At 37.0% G+C, this 16,467-nt stretch overlaps 1 protein-coding gene across 1 annotated transcript in view; it reads right to left on the bottom strand.

Moving 5' to 3' along the window:
• The window catches only part of DSC1 (desmocollin 1), a 313,848-nt gene that overhangs the window by 30,975 nt on the left and 266,406 nt on the right, over positions 1 to 16,467 (bottom strand). The window contains exon 7 of the mRNA XM_074339731.1: positions 471 to 600. The gene's annotated coding sequence lies outside the window, so the exon portion shown is untranslated. The remainder of the gene's footprint in view (positions 1 to 470; positions 601 to 16,467) is intronic.

Genomic DNA, 16,467 nt, shown 5'->3' with positions numbered 1-16,467 from the left:
GAACTATATGGAAATTGGCACATTTGAAAAAAACCAAACAGGTTTATAATTAAAACTCTCTCTTCAATGGATCTTCTTTTTGAGATAAGGTTGTTAACTTTGAGTACCTAGCCTTTTGTTTTTGTCATTGAATCTGGTGATATTGTGAAAGTATGTTTGCCTTATAAGTCCATTGAAATGTTAATCTTCCCTGAGGAACTATTGGTATTTTCTGAAGTGACAACCACAAAACTCACCCAGAGCTTCACCAATTGATCTGTCTGCTAGATAGAAATGTTAAATGTTGTTATTGCTACAGCAAATGTGATACATACTCAAAGGAACCATTTCCAATTTCTTTTCTATTGAAGTAAAAATAAAACGCATTCCCCAGTGCTCCTGTAGCTTTTTTGGGATGTAACAAAAATAAATGTCTATTGCTCAGATCCTATATAGTGTTTTATGAAATGCCTCTAAGAATTTGTTCTTACCTAAGGTTAATTGAACAGACTGTCATCTCTATGGTCCTGTTGCTTCTTTGTGGGCCCAAGGGTGAAGATGAGGGCTTCAAATGCTGGTCTTTGCAATGGTTGCTATGAACCGTGGCTATTTTTTTCTGTGCTGGAAGACAATGAGAAAGATGAGAATGGGAAGCAGAAACTGCTCTGCATGACCACACAAAATACTTTCTCCTCTGTGGACAGAGAAGCACTTTGTACATTGGATTGTCTTGTGGTAAAAGTTTCCTATATGCACTTGAACTAGAATGTTTCTGAGAAGTCCTACCTGTACTTTGAGGATGTGCGTGAGTGCCTGCCCTCTGTGTTTCTCTTAAGACAGATCAGGGGTCTCAAGCACAGAGCAAAACTCAGTTTTATCTCATGCTAGCCTCAACTCTTATGCTAATTCTTTTGCTAATTTACCAGTATTCTGAAATACTGCACATTATGGTATGTTTTGCTGAAGTCCTGGTGGTGTTATTTTAAACCAAATAATGCAAATTCTAGGAAATGCATTGCTTTCCCACTATGTCCTGTGGACTGTTCTGGTGAGGGGAAGAGGGCGGATATTGATCTTAATGAAGAAGAAGGATACATAAATTCACACCATGGACAATTGTACACGAGATATTGGACCAGGCTAGGAAGCAGAATCAATGAATAACCTCAGATGACTTTTATTTTATTTTCCTTCTGCTTGGACTTGAAAGGAATATTCATGCTTTAAATTGTTTTCATTTTTCCTGCTGTTGTAACATTTTATACATTTTATATTAAATTATATTACATATTTTATTTACATTATATATTTATCATTTTAAATAGATACATTTTTACTTTTATGTTATATATTATGTATGGAGAGAGCAAACCCAAGGCCAGGAAGAGAAACATAAGAGGAACCAGGCCACAGATGAGAAGCAGGCTGCAGCTTACATTGGTTCATGGGTAGCCTGGCCAATACCCTATTTTTCTAATATGCTACAAAATGAATACAGCTTAAGGGAATAGTTTAGTTGTACTACTTCTAAAATGGAATATGAAGCATTTTAGAATTCTAGTCTTTTTTAAATGAAATACTTTCATGTATCTCAATATATGAAAACAAAACCACAACATACAGGATTTTTAAATTCTATAGCACAAAATTAGAGACAGCAGTGATAGCAAAAAAAAAAAAAAAAAAAAAATCAATAGAACATACCCAAGTTTATACATTTTAAAATAATACGTTCAACAAAAATATTAAGATGAATAGGAGATGAAAAGACCAGGGGAAAGAAAAAGAGAGAGAAGGCATGAGAAAAGATGAAGAGGACAGACAATGATTGATTCAACTAGTTTCCTTGAATGCTTATTATGTCCCATGCACTAAATCAGGATCTCAAATACAAGTGAAAAATGATATGACTATAGTAAGCTCACTGTCTGATGGGAGCACAAAGGAGTGATAATTTGCCAACTCAGGGCAGAAGGGGCAGAGAGATCTTTCCAGAAACATGACATTTGAAATGAGTCTTGAGGGAGTAAAGGACTTTATCAATAGAGGAAGAAAAAGTTTTTCCATGTAGATAGTGCAATAAACAATGGCACCAAGATGAGAGAGTGCAAGATTTACAACAAGATCAAGGCAACTCTGTCTGGCTAGGACAAAGGGAAACATAATAAAACAAATGTTTATTTCAGAGTTCTTAAGGAAGAAAACCATAAATCAACTCGGAGTACTACCTTTGAGCTGTGCACCTGACCTGTATCCTGACCTAAATGGAAAGACTGAATGAACGTAAAATTGCTTTCACCAAAAAGAACCAAAAACTTTGCTAAATTGATTTTCTTGGTCCCTGATGCTAAAGACCCTGAGCAACGGAGCTCCTAAGGATATTAGTTATTGAGGTTTTCCTTTTTTCTTCAAATTTTATAATTTAGATTAAGTATCTTCTTAAAAATGTGAAAGTGCCATATTACAGTTTATAGAAAACTTGCATGTACATTATGTCATTTAATCCTCCATTTCCAAATGAGAAGACTTAGAGAAAAAAGATGTGCCTGAGGTTACACCATTAATCTTGAATAGAGCCAGATTTAGGTCTTTTTTCACCTAAAGGTCAGAGGTCAGAGAGGAAAGGAGGCTTACTAATTTGAGTAGTAAATTAGTAAAAACAAAAAAAAAGAAAGACAAAGAAAAAAAATCAAAGCTGTAAAATAAGGGTTTTGTCATATTAATTTCTAGAATTAGATGTTAGGTGCTTATGATCTCAACATACTATTCAGATTTCTAAATTCTCCAAACCTCTTAGTGAATGTCAATGAAAAGAAATGGAAAATATTGGGAAAATTTTTATATTACCAGTTGTATCGTACAACAAATAGACAAAACATCAAATGGAAGAAATCTTTTCTTAGACATCCATATTTTTATTTTCATTAATAAAGTATATAAGAACTTTTAACTTTCAGATATAGTGTATAATGTAGAAAATAGTTATGGGATGGAGAAAGGAAAGATAGTAAGCCATAAATATTTTTAGAATAAACTACTTTAAAAATATACTTTACATTTGTGTTAACTGTGGTTTCCCTTATGTAATTAGATTAACAATGATTAACGTTAAACAAAAGAAACTACACCCTTTAAAGCACACTCCCTTTATGAAATAGCCTCAATTAGCTATTGAGCTCAAATTATCATTGCATTATAGGTGCTTCTGCAATCAATTGGTTATAGCTAATTCCCCTTGCAATGGGATAATTTAGGGAAAATGCTGAGTATAGGAATCCCCAGATTCTATTTGCATAGTGTGGATTCAGAGTGGAATAGGCCCAATATTTTGCCAGGTCCTGCATTAGTAGTAATCATCACATGTTCTAAATCAGAGGGTTTCATTGTTTTGTTTTGTTTTGTCTTGTTTTCTGGAGAGTTTGTTGTTAAATAACCAGCAAATATAACATTGTCTATTGTATATGCTTTGTTTTGTTTTCAGACCTGGACAATCTTACTTTATTTCCAACTGTAAGTAAAAAGAAGAAGAAGGAGAAGGAGAAGCAGGGGAAGGAGAAGGAGAAGAAGAAGAAGAAAAGGAAATTAAAAGTAAATATATCAATAAATTTCCCTTCCATGTAGAAGAATTAAAACTAAATAAACATGTTGAGACTAAGTAAAAAAAAAAAAATCTAACTACAGAGGATTTGAAGATCTAAGTGAAAAGTATCCACAGATAAAAAGTAAACAGTATAGTGAAGGGAAAAAAAGAAAATCTAATATGTTATTGTCTCAAAATATGTTATTTTGTTATTGCTGATGATGATACTGTTTTATTCGTTTGTATTTATTTATTTTTGTTTGTTTGTTTGCTAAATGTGGAAATCCTATTGTGTCTGGAGCAATAACTTCATATTTCCTGAGTATAAGTTGCAGAGATTTTTCTAGGTGAAATGTGTATTTCTAGAACACCATGCTGATTTGAGTACAAATGTATGTAACAGAGACTATAATTAGAATACTGCATATAATAATATTTAAATTATGAAAATATAGGAATTCTTTCATCCCCACCCCACCCTCCTGGACTTGGTAGTTATACTCTGATCTCTGGTTGAAATATACCTGTCTACCAAGAAGCAACTTTGTAGAGAATCTCCTTGGGCAAAACCACTTGAAAAAGGCTGCTCAGCTGAATGGAACTCCCTTCCCACCCCCCAATTAGTGCTGTTATCTCCCAAATGAAGATGAGGTATTCCAGTAGGGAAAACCTGAAGGAAATATGTTGATTATATGCATGTTAGACCCAGTGCTGTCAGACTCTAAGAATGTCAATTAAAAATCCCAAATTTGGCTAGAAGACAGTGATTCAGAATCGGTGAGGGAAGTAGTATTTATTGTAAAGAAATAAATGTTCCCCAAAGAAAAATGTCATTTAAAAAGGTTTTCTGGAACATTTGAGATCTTGCTCCCCAGCACATGTCATCAATTGTGGCTCAAATAAACTGTTATTAAAATTCAAAAAATAAAAAAATTAAATTTAAATAAAATAAAAAGGTTTTATTTTGTGTGTGCTTAGAGTAATTACATATGCACAAATACTTTACCAGTATTTAATTTGTTGGTTTTATGTGTTGTGTGCACATGAACGTATAAAATAAATATTGCAAATTGGTTCTTGAATGCTGCAAAGGGATTGATGGATAGCTAAGCCAAATACACATACACAAACACACATACGGGAAAAATCAAAAATGATAGAAGGAATTTTTTTTTCCCAATGAGAAACAACAGTAAGATGAGTTTGAGGAAATTTTGTTGTAAAGCAGACCACTCTGGCTTGTTTTGCATTTTTATTGGCTGCTCTCAGTGTTTCTCAAACTTGGCTAATTACCAGAAGCACTGGGGTACTTGTAAAAATACAAGATTCCCTTAGTCAACCTCAGACTATGGAATTAGATTCTTAATTAAGTGGTTTAGTGTCGTGCAGGAGACCCTGCTTGCTACGCCATGTGTCATGTGGGGTGGCCTGCAGGGTCTCTGCTCCCACTCCTCACATAAGAACACAGGACACGGTGAGGCCAAAAAGGAACACCCACAGAGCCATAGATAGGGAGTCATACCACTATACTCTCGCTGGTGGCTGGGTTGGAGACACACGAAGCAGGAGCCACACTGTCTGCAACCTGCTGTCCATTTCTCTGCAATCTGCAACCCAAACTCCACCATGCTAACTGCAATTCGCGCTTGCCAGCCCAGCCACTATCTTCTTGCTAGCCCCCATTTTCTGCTAGCGAAGCCATGGCAGTTATATTAGTGGCCAATGGCTCACTGGTTACAGCTGAAGGCCAATTAGCCACAGCTGATGGCCATCCAATCACAGTTGATGGCCATTTACTACCTGAGCCAGCACCTGTCTATGTGAGGCCGAGAGCCTGGAAACCACTTTCTGGGGCTCTGCCTCCACACTTAGGAATCTATATTTTTAGGAGCGCTCAAGGTGATTTTGATGAATAGCCAAGGATGAAAAACACGGCCTAGATCGGGGTGCTCAACTTTGGCTACACACTTCAATCAGTTCTAGAGTAAAAAAACAAAAACAACTGATGTCTGGGCCTCACCCCAGGCCAATTAAATCAACATCTCTGGGATTGGAGCACAGGTACATTCATTTATAAAAAAACAAAAACAAAACAAAACACCCTTTCAGGTGATTTTATATGCTGCCAAGAGAGAGAATCACTGGCCTACCTAAATAAGCTAACAGAATACTACTCTAAGACAGGAACCCATAAAATCATAATGAGAAAATACCTATTGTCCAATTTGTAGATACCATAGGAATTGAGAAGAAAAAGTAGCAAATTGAGGGCATTTCTGGAGGTTTGATGATTACCAAGAGGAGAATCTACTCCTTCCTCTTGTCATTTCATGTGCTCATTTTTTAATAAATAAAGAAGTCGACAAAAGGGAGGAAGTGAAAGACCTCCTATGTTTATTTTGAGTATTTAAAATCTCTAAGGATATCACAACGATTCTCCTAACAATTTAAACTTGAGTTTATCCTATGTATACAAATATCTACTTGTTATTTAAGAATTCATTGTTCATTATCCAGTCTTGTAGACAAATACATTGCTTTAATTTCACTAAATTCAAAAAAACACCTAAATAAATAAAAGTCCCCAAGGAGGTTGCTCCCATTTTCACAATTTGCAAATCCAGCAAAGTACTGTGCAGTTAGGACATGACTAAGATTAAGACTATTGGAGAAAACCTTATGTTTTAAAAAAATTATATGTTGTATTTCCAGTGTAGATTGTGGATCCTGTTGTTACTTATGCAATAAAATGTAGAATTAATGTAATTACCAACTACCACTTACAAAGCTGTCATATTTCCCTATAAATGTTTTCTTTGAACAGGACAAGAGAAATAGATACATTGTATTCTTCAGAAATAGAAAGACTTATTTTGCTTCCACATGGTTGTGGTATATTCTAAATTTACAAGCTCTATGAAACAAGGTGTAACATTTTTTTTAATAGACTTTATTTTTCAGAACAGTTTTAGGTTCACAGCAATGGTGAGAGGAAAAGAGATTTTTCATATACTCTGCTCCCACACATTATAACATCCCCAGTTATGAAGATCTCCCATAAGAGGGCTACATTTATTACAGCTGATGACACACTGATGCAACATTGTCACCCAAAGTCCATTGTTTACATTAGGACTCACTCTTGGTTACGGACATTCTATGGCTTTGAACAAATGTATAATGACACGCATCCATCATTATAGTCTCATACAGAGTAGTTTCACTGCCCTAAAAATCCTCTGTGCTCTGTCTAGTCATCTCTTTCTCCCTCCTAACCTCTGACAACCACTGATATCTTTACTATCCCCAGTTTTACCTTTTCCAGAATGTCATATAGTTAGAATTAGTTTGTTAGGGCTACTGTAACAAAATACCGCAAACTGCACAACTTAAGCAACAGAAATTTATCTCACAGTTCACTAGATGTCAGCAGGGTGGATTATTTCTGATGGAAGGATTTGTTCCAGGCCTCTCTCCTTGACTTGTCCTTTCCCTATGCCTCTTCATATTGTCTTCCCTCTATATGTGTCTCTGTGTCCAAATTCCCATTTTTATAAGAATACCAGTCATATAGGATTAGGGCCCACCCTAATGATCTCATCTTAACTAATGACATCTGCAATGTCCCTGTTTCCAAATAAGGTCACGTTCTCGAGTAAGGGGGCTTAGGGTTTCATGTGAATTGGGGGGAACACAATTCAACCCATAACAATGTTGAAGTCATTTATTCAACTCTTTCAAGCCAATAAAAAAGACAGTTACACCGCATGCATTTTTTGAGTTGTTAGTACATAAGTCAGATAAACAAGGCACTTTAATGACTTCAGCAAATATTCATAAAGGATCCTAAGAAGTAAGTTCATTTCTCAGCAATCACCATCCTGATGTAAGGTTGCAGGATTTTGTTTTTGTTTTTAACTCTTTCTTTGAAACACAGAGAACATTTTAATAAAAAACATTTGACTTCTTTTTATCTTATTGAAGGTATTAAATGTTATGCTCTAGTTTTAGCTTAATAGCTTAGGGGAGTCTCATTAATATAGTTAAACAATATTCTTAGGATGTTCATTTGTTTAATGTAATCATTCCAACAAAGTGGCTGCTGGGTTTATTAGGAGAATTTTTTTTTTTTTTTTTTTAAAAGATGCTGTCCATTGTTATAAGCTAGAAATCTACTACAGACAATATAAAAAATATAAGGAGTAAATCCCCAATTATCCCCTGTGCCAACATGGAGTTGTTCTAAGTTCACGAACATGTTGCAATGATGCTGCTAAACTTTTTTTTTTAATTTAAGGTTTATTGGAATGACAATAGTTAGTAAAGTTACATAGGTTTCAAGTGTACAATTGTGTAATACATCATCTATATATCACATTGTGTGTTCACCACCCAGAGTCAGTTCTCCTTCCATCACTATATATTTGATCCCGTTTACTCTCATTTACCACCCTTTTCTGCCTTCCCCTCTGATAACCGCTGCTAAACTTTTTTGATATCAGAGAGATTTTTAATTATGAATTTGTACCAACTGGACAAACAATTAACCAAGTTTACTGTTTGGAAGTGCTGACAAGTCTGTGTGAAAAAGTTAGATGACGTTAAATTTTCACCAACAATTCATGGCTCTTGCATGAATTGTTTACTGGCTAAAAACTCCCTCATGGAGCAATGCACCAGATCACATGGCACTGTGTATGAGGGAGTTTTTAGCCAGTAAACAAATAACAGCATTGGAACACCCTCCTTACTCACCTGGTCTGGCCCCAATGACTTCTTTCTCTACCCAAAGATAAAGGAAATATTGAAAAGAAGACATTTTCATGACATTCAGGACATCAAGGATAATACAAGGACAGCTCTGACGGCCATTCCAGAAAAAGAGTTCCAAAATTGCTTTGCAGGGTGGACTAGGTGCTGGTGTTGGTGCATAGCTTCCCAAGGGCAGTAATTTGAAGGAGACCATAGTGATATTCAGCAATGAGATATGTAGCACTTTTTCTAGGATGAGTTCACAAACTTATTTGTCAGACCTTCATATAATCAATGCTGGTATGTTTTAAACACTATAAAATTAAAGTGACATTTTCCAAACAGTAATTTATTGAGGACTTAATGTCACTCCAAACTTGTATGGTGACCGGGCTATGAAAGGGAAGTGGCAAGAGGCTCTCCTAATATCTGTGTTAAGTCAACCAGGAACTATGCAGACCTGAGAGAAAGACAAGAGAAGGGCAAGGATGACTGATCTAAAGTGGAACATAAGATGTGTCCAAAGCATTGTGTTTTTCTTTCTAAGAATAAAGAATTATTTGTATGTGCCTTTGGATTTGTAATACTTTATACCTCGTAGCAAGGCCTCCACAGTGGTCCTTGAGTTGATTAGTTTTGCATTGAAATAATTTGACTAGAATTACTTTGTATGACATGAGTAAAACAGAGAACTATCTGACATTGTTAAGCAAAGGACAAGTATCCTATTTGCATTTTAAAAAATACAAGTTCAGAACATCTTGCAGTTGTTCATCCTAAAGAACAGAGATCATAAATAAAGCAATAGTAACAGGAGAAGAGAATGGGAAGAAAGGAAAGAGTCAAGGATAATTTGCATAATTTTGGCTTGTGTATTACGGAGAGAGTACACACACAGGAGCAAATTCAGGTGTGCAAGATGATAGAGCCATTTTATCTAGGTCACATAATAGTAGGAAGTCAAAAATTGCATCTGGAATTTAGGACTAAAGGCTGAAGTGCAAAGATCGATGTAGAAACCATTCACGTTGAAACTGAAGTAGTTGAAGACATTGACATAGACAAGCTCAGTCAGAGGAAATGCAAAGAATTAGAGAAAAAGAAAATGCACGAAGGGAATAGAGAGAGATTATAGAGTTTGGCAGAGAAATCAGAGAAGTATGAATCTAAGGAACATTCAGGTAGGAATAAGGGAATGACATTCCCCAAGGGAAGAGTTTCAAGAAGCAGTAGTGGTCATTGCAGTTCGTAGGATTCTTGGCCCCCAACAAGAGAAATGGACACCAGCTAACATCACAGAAAAGGAATTTAACGAAGCAATAACAGATATATCATAGAATAAACAGAAAAGCTGATGTACCAGGCTCAGAAAACTGGGAGGAGTCAGGGAGCCTTGACCATAAGAAAGCACACTGCAGGTCCTGTCACACTGATACCACCACCATAGGACATTTGATATTCCACCTTCATAGGCTCTCAAAGTCCTTGAGTATCTTCTTGCCTGTCCCTCAGTCTTTGTTTCCCTTGCTCAAGTGTCAAATCCCTAGGAGAGAGGATCTAATCTTCTTGCTCAGGACTCCAGAAGGCAGAGAGGGGGTATCTCCTTTTTTCTCTGCCTCCCACTAAGTTTCTCAATGGATGTATCCTTTACATCAAGAGGAATAACAGCTATTTCTCATACAACTCTTATTATATTCTAGGCCTTGTTTTGAGCAATTGACAGACATTATCCTCACAACTACCCTATATAATAAGTATTTAGATAGAGGTTAACTTGATAAATCCAGGTTAACTTCCCCGAACATTACACTGCTAGAAAGTGACACAGCAAAGATTGAAAGTCTAGCAGTCAGGTTCCAGAGCTCTTTTAAGGCAGGTTCTCATACACTGACTAGGTAACAAAAGGTTTATTGAACTAATGAAGCAAGAACAAATGTTAAATTCTTAGATTTACACAATGGTGCAAAGTATCTTCTGAGATGGGAGGAAAAGAGGGTAGGAAGGATGAGATGGCTAAATATGTGTATACAAGCAAGGAGAGGGGGATGGTTTTGACACAGTCCATGTCAGGATTTCAATTTTCACTCAGAAGTAAGGACATCACTGCAGGACAGAAGTGAGATTAGGATAGAAATCAGAGTCAAATGATAATCCTTTGCAACAACGACTGTGCGAAAAACGATAGAGTTACTCTCTAGGGACCCTGAATAAATATGAACCCTAATCTTCTCCTTTTGGGTAATTATATCTAACTCTGCTCCAAAGTTCAAATCAGATGAAGAGACTATAAATTCAGGCTTAAAGTTTATTGGTCAGGACCAGAAGAAACCCAAAGGCCAAAGGGTAAAAGAGTAGATGAAGTGATGATATTGTACTTAAAGTTTGACAAATATCATCATTATTATAATTACCATCATAGTTGTGACAACTATCATTTACTGACTGGTTTCTATGTGTCAGGCAAAAATGTTTTAGATGCATTATCTCAAATCATGCTCATAACAACTCTGTAAAGTCAGTACTGTTATTAGTCCATTTTACTGACCAGAAAACAGGCCTAGAGAATTCAAGTAACTTCCCCAGGGTCAGAGAGCAAGTAAATGGTGGAGACAGGATTTGAATTGACTTGTGATAGGGCATTGTGAATGGGACACTGGGAATGGGAAAAAAATGCAAGAATCAAAGATTAGGAGTCGGAAAGCAGGTGAAAATAAATAAATAAATAAATAAATAAATGTAAGAAAATGAGAGGATCGAATTATAGGAGATTGTTTATGATCAGAGAATAGAATATCTGAGTTTATTATTTTACCTCTCAAGTACTTCTGGTTGCAACTTTCAACATTCGTCATGGAAGTAGTGAGTCCATATGGTGCCCATGTGTGTACAATGTGCAGCACATTCTTTGAAAATGGAGGGTGCAAGCTGATGGACAAATGTTGCTCCCTTTCATCCTCTGGCCAGAGAGTTCTGCGAGACATTTCAGGTGGTTCCTGTGCATCAGTCACCTGTGCTGGTGACAGACTTGGTAATGTATCCGTGTATAAGCTTTTCTTTTTCCCACGTTTCTCTCCAGTGCCCTTTACGTCTGCTTCCTGGGATTGCTTCCTAAATAAACAACCTGCACTCAAGACTCTATCTTGCCTCAGGTTCTACTTCTGGGAGAACCCAGGCCAAGACGATACGAAGTAGACAAAATCTCAAGATGAATACTCCTGGCTGGAAGTGAGCAGCCTTTTTCAAGATCTACCCATTTCTGCTCATTCCCTTCAGGCCTATAATGAAGTTTAGGTCTTGTGTTAGTCTGGGTTCTCCAGAGAATCAGAATGAATAGAACCAAAAATATATCCAGTAGGATTTGTGTGTTTGTGTGTGTGTGTGTGTGTGTGTGTCTATGAAAAGAGAACCAGAGATTTAGTTTAAGGAATTGGCTTATGTGATTGTAGGGGCTGGCAAGTTTGAAATCCACAGAACAGGTCAGCAGCCTGGAAATTCAGGTAAAAGGTGATCTCTTGAGTCCAAATTCCACAGGGCAGCAGTCTAGAAACCCAGCCAGGGTTTGTATGTTGCAGTCTTGAGAATTCCTTTTACTTCAGGAAAACTCTGTCTTTGCTGTTAAGGCCTTCAATTGATTGGATGAGGCCTACCTATATTATAGAGAGTAATCTGTTTTACTTAAAGTCTACTCTCTAATCACATCTAAAAAATACCTTCATAAAAATATTTAGACTGGTGTTTGACCATGCAACTGATATTACAACCTAGCCAAGTAGACAAATAAGATTAAGCGTCACAGGTCTCAACACAGCCTTATGGATAAATATAATCTCTGCTCTAAAATAAATAGCTTAAACACCAAAGGAATTGAAAGTGCAGATTCATTTGTATTGGTAGGATCTATGAGATCATAAACTGAAGTTGGTGTTGGACTAGAGAAGGTAAAATATAAAGGTGGATAAGAGAGAATTTAAAAACTGTAGACAAGTGGACACTGGTCAACGTTGCTCAAGTACTAGTTCGCCATAATCAGAAGTGTCTGGATGCTGATGGTAACCACTTTGAGCGCCTCTTGTAATTGCAGAAGTCAAACGTGACTTGTATTCATCTTTCGGTATTAGTATGTATTGAATATTATAATTTTAATACAGTTTTCCTTTCTTAAAATGCGCCACATTTTTTTTGGCACCCTCTGTATTTGACTTCCTTTTCCCTCTTCTACCACATTCAGTCTCCCCTTACCCTTTGGTAACCACTAAACTGTTGTCTGTGTCTATTAGTTTTTGTTTCTTTGCTTGTCTTGTTCCTTTGTTGCTTTCAGGTTTATATCCCACATATGAGTGAAGGCATGCAGTTCTTGACTTTTTCTGTCTGACTTATTTCACTTAGCATGATCATCTTAAGATCCATCCATGTTGTCACAAATGGCAGTATTTCATCTTTTCTTACGGCAAAATAATATTCCATTATATATATGTACCACATCTTTTTTATCCAATCATCTATGGAAGGGCATTTTGGTTGTTTCCATGTCTTGACCACTGTGACTAATGCTGCAGTGAACATGAAGGTACATATATGTTTAGGGATAATTGTTTTCATATTTTTAAGGTAGAAACCCAGAAGAGGGATTGCTGATCATTCGCTAATTCTTTTTTTTTTTTTTAAGATTTTATTGGGGAAGGGGAACAGGACTCCATTGGGGAACAGTGTGCACTTCCAGGACTTTTCTCCAAGTCAAGTTGTTGTCCTTTCAATCTTAGCTGTGGAGGGTTCTGTTCAGCTTCAAGTTGTTGTTCTTTCAGTCTTAGTTGTGGAGGGCGCAGCCCAGCTCTAGGTCCAGCCGCCGTTGCCAGTTGCAGGGGGCACAGCCCACCATCCCTTGCGGGACTCGAGGAATTGAACTGGCAACCTTGTGGTTGAGAGCCCACTGGCCCATGTGGGAATCGAACCGGCAGCCTTTGGAGTTAGGAGCACGGAGCACTAACCGCCTGAGCCACCGGGCCGGCCCCCGCTAATTCTATTCTTAACTTTTTGAGGAATCTCCCTAACTTTTTCCATAGTGGCTGTATCAATTTACATTCCCACCAGCAGTGTATGAGGGTGGCTTTTTCTCCACAGCGTCTCCAACACTTGCTATTATCTGTCTTGTTGCTGACAGCCATTCTAACAGGTGTGAGGTGCCATGTGATTGTATAGTTTTTGATTTGCATTTCCCTACTAGCTAGTGAAGTTGAGCATATTTTCATGTATCTGTTAGCCATTTGTATGTCTTCTTGGGAGAAGTGTCTGTTCAGGTCCTCTGCCCAATTTTTAATTGGACTGTTTGGTTTTTTGTTGTTGAGTTGTACGAGTTCTTTATATATTTTGGATATTAGCTCCTTATCAGAGGTGTTGTTTGCAAACATCTTCTCTCATTCGGTTGCTTGCCTCTATGTGTTGTTGATGGTTTCTTTTGCTGTGCAGAAGCTTTTTATATGCTTTAAATGGAGCTGAACTTCAAACACATCATGCCATAGTGAACAGCGAAATCCCAACTACAAGGAACAGCTCTGTCTGTGACAGTCCCAGACTGTTGCTTGGGCTGTTTACTATCATCACCAGCTCAAAGCACCCAGCTCAGGCCCTTCTGTTTACACCTACTATTTAGGTTCCCACTCTCAGGTCATCGCGTCGAACTTTTGACTTAGCTCTTCTCATACATAATCCCGCTATCATCCTTCCATCTCCCAAGTCAGTTTTGCAGTAAAAGAGTGTTACACTGTGCTGTATATCTGACAGCCTTTTTTCACATCCTCGTTCTGCCAGTTACTAGCTATATGATCTCGAACAAGTGAATTAGCCTGTTTATGCCTCTGTTTTCTTGCCTACATAAAAGGCATACAAATAGTCCCTACCTGATAGGTTAATGAGAGGCTTAAGCGATATACATGTATGATGCATAATTTGTTCGTGCCATGTAGTATAATCTACATATATAATATATGTATTATATACATATTATTTACTATATGGGGAAGGGAGGAGGTAGTCATACCCACTCCTGAGTCAGGGCAACCATGCAGCTGCTTTTTCATACCACTTTCAGTTTTGCCATAGCCTGTCATTTGCTTTCCTGCAATTCACCATGTGGAATTCCTTGATCACTCTTTCTATATCAGCATCCAGTCACCCACATTTCCCTTTACAGTCCCAGCCCTTTATTCATAATACTACCCCCACAGAAATTATGGTAATGCCAGGCTCCACTGGAGGCTTAGAGAAATGTGAGAGTGGGTGGTAGAAACTAGGAAGAAAAACAAAACAAAACAAAACAAAACGTTATAACATTAGAAATGCTTTTTCTTAAAATCTCATAATTTACCCAACTACACGACAGGAATTTATTAGTGGCTTCTGTCATTTCTAGGCTCTGGCCCATGCTATCCTGCTTGAATTCTCTTGTTTTTCCTGTTCATTTCTCTTCTACTCTCTGCTCTTCTCTCTTCTCTTTTCTCCTCTAAATTCAAGTTTATTTCTAAAGTAGAGTGATTGACCCATTTCTACGTTCCTTTATCTCCTTGGAGTCCTTGCTTCCAGTCCTTACTTTACATCACCATCAAACTTGTCAAGGTATTTCCCTAGACAATGACATTTCGCAAGCAAAGCTTTGGTGCCAGATAGTAAGATAACTCCATCAACCACCAGTAGGGACCCAGATCAGGCAATGAGGCAAGTGTGAGCTTGCCTGTAGGCTGGGAGAACTTTGTTAATGTTAAGACAACGTACTTCTCTTTCTAGATTAAAAATAATAATGTTATTAGAAATAGCTCCTAAATTGTCTCAAATGACTTTCTGAGTATTTTCTGAAACAATTCTTTATTACTGTTTCACACACTGATGTGAAAGACTTAACTTTATTCACAAATATCCTTGTTCTTGTTTTCATGGTTCTCCTATGTCTTTTATAAGTTGGTTACGATGCCTATTTATGTATTTATGTTTATGTAGAGAAACCAATGGGTCCTGAAGAATAGTAAAAAGAATACTCTTCTTTTTCCTAATGCCAAGACTCAAAACGTTACTAAAGTTTCACACTAAGTCTTTAGCACCCAGACAACTGGTTCACTGGCTTAAGCACAATAAATAATAAATGACATTTACAAAGCTGTAACGTTTTCCTTGTGCTGTTCTAAGCATTTTATATCTGTTAGTTTATTTACTCCTTACAGGAATCCTATGGTATAGATGCTATTATTATACCTCTTTCAATGATAACAAACCTAAGGCATAAGTGACTGTCTCAAGGCACAAAGGAAGTACATGGTAGAGGCAGGATTTGAATCCGGGTAGCCTGTCTTTAACCACTCGGCTAAACTTCTCTAACAAACAGAGGAGTAGTTGGTGATTAATGTATGTCAAGAGTACACTATTATAGTGAAAAACACCCTTTTTGAAAGGGACTCAGTGTAAGTTCTAATAGAAAGACGAGGAAAAATAGGGTATAATCTGAAGAGCATATGGGGTAGACAGTGGATTGCGGGGAGGAGCTGATAAGAAAGAAAGTGAAAGGCTGAAAATAAAATTTTATAATTTTTGTTTTGTCCTTGCCCTTCTATCATCATGGACTAGGCTATAAGAAACATTCTATTGCTACCTTTACCACACCTGTCTTCAATTTCCAGCTATTGTTCTAGTCCTTGATAAATCGGACAAATGTTCTCAGAGCAGCATCTCGATTACAAGCAATGAGTAAACCTGAAATTCCTGATCCCATTTCAGGCCAGATGAATCTGTCCTGGGATGGGGGAAGGCAAGGGAGCAAGGAAAATGTATGTTTAGCAAGATTCACAGATAGTATTTATGCACCCTAAAGTTTGGAAACTATTGCTTTACAACTTTTTGCACGTGCATTTTTTTGTGTTGGCCCACAATACTGAAATTACCATGAAGTGATTCTCTTTACCTAGATTGTACAGTCCTGGGTACCAGAACACCAACAAAAATAATGAGATTATTTACCTTAGAGCTCAGTTTTTCCTTTGATGTGGCAAACTGATTGGAAAATACAAACATCTTTTTTCTGAGAAAGAGAATCAAAGTTATACTTCCAAAATATTGGTATAACTAACATAACCCTAATAAATGTATAGGCAGAGAACTTTACAAAAATAAAAAAA

This window comes from Rhinolophus sinicus, linkage group LG09 (genome assembly GCF_036562045.2).
Source record: "Rhinolophus sinicus isolate RSC01 linkage group LG09, ASM3656204v1, whole genome shotgun sequence".
Taxonomy (NCBI): domain Eukaryota; kingdom Metazoa; phylum Chordata; class Mammalia; order Chiroptera; family Rhinolophidae; genus Rhinolophus; species Rhinolophus sinicus.
The sequence above is the reverse complement of the archived record's forward strand: the minus strand, read 5'-3'. Positions and strand labels throughout refer to the sequence as shown.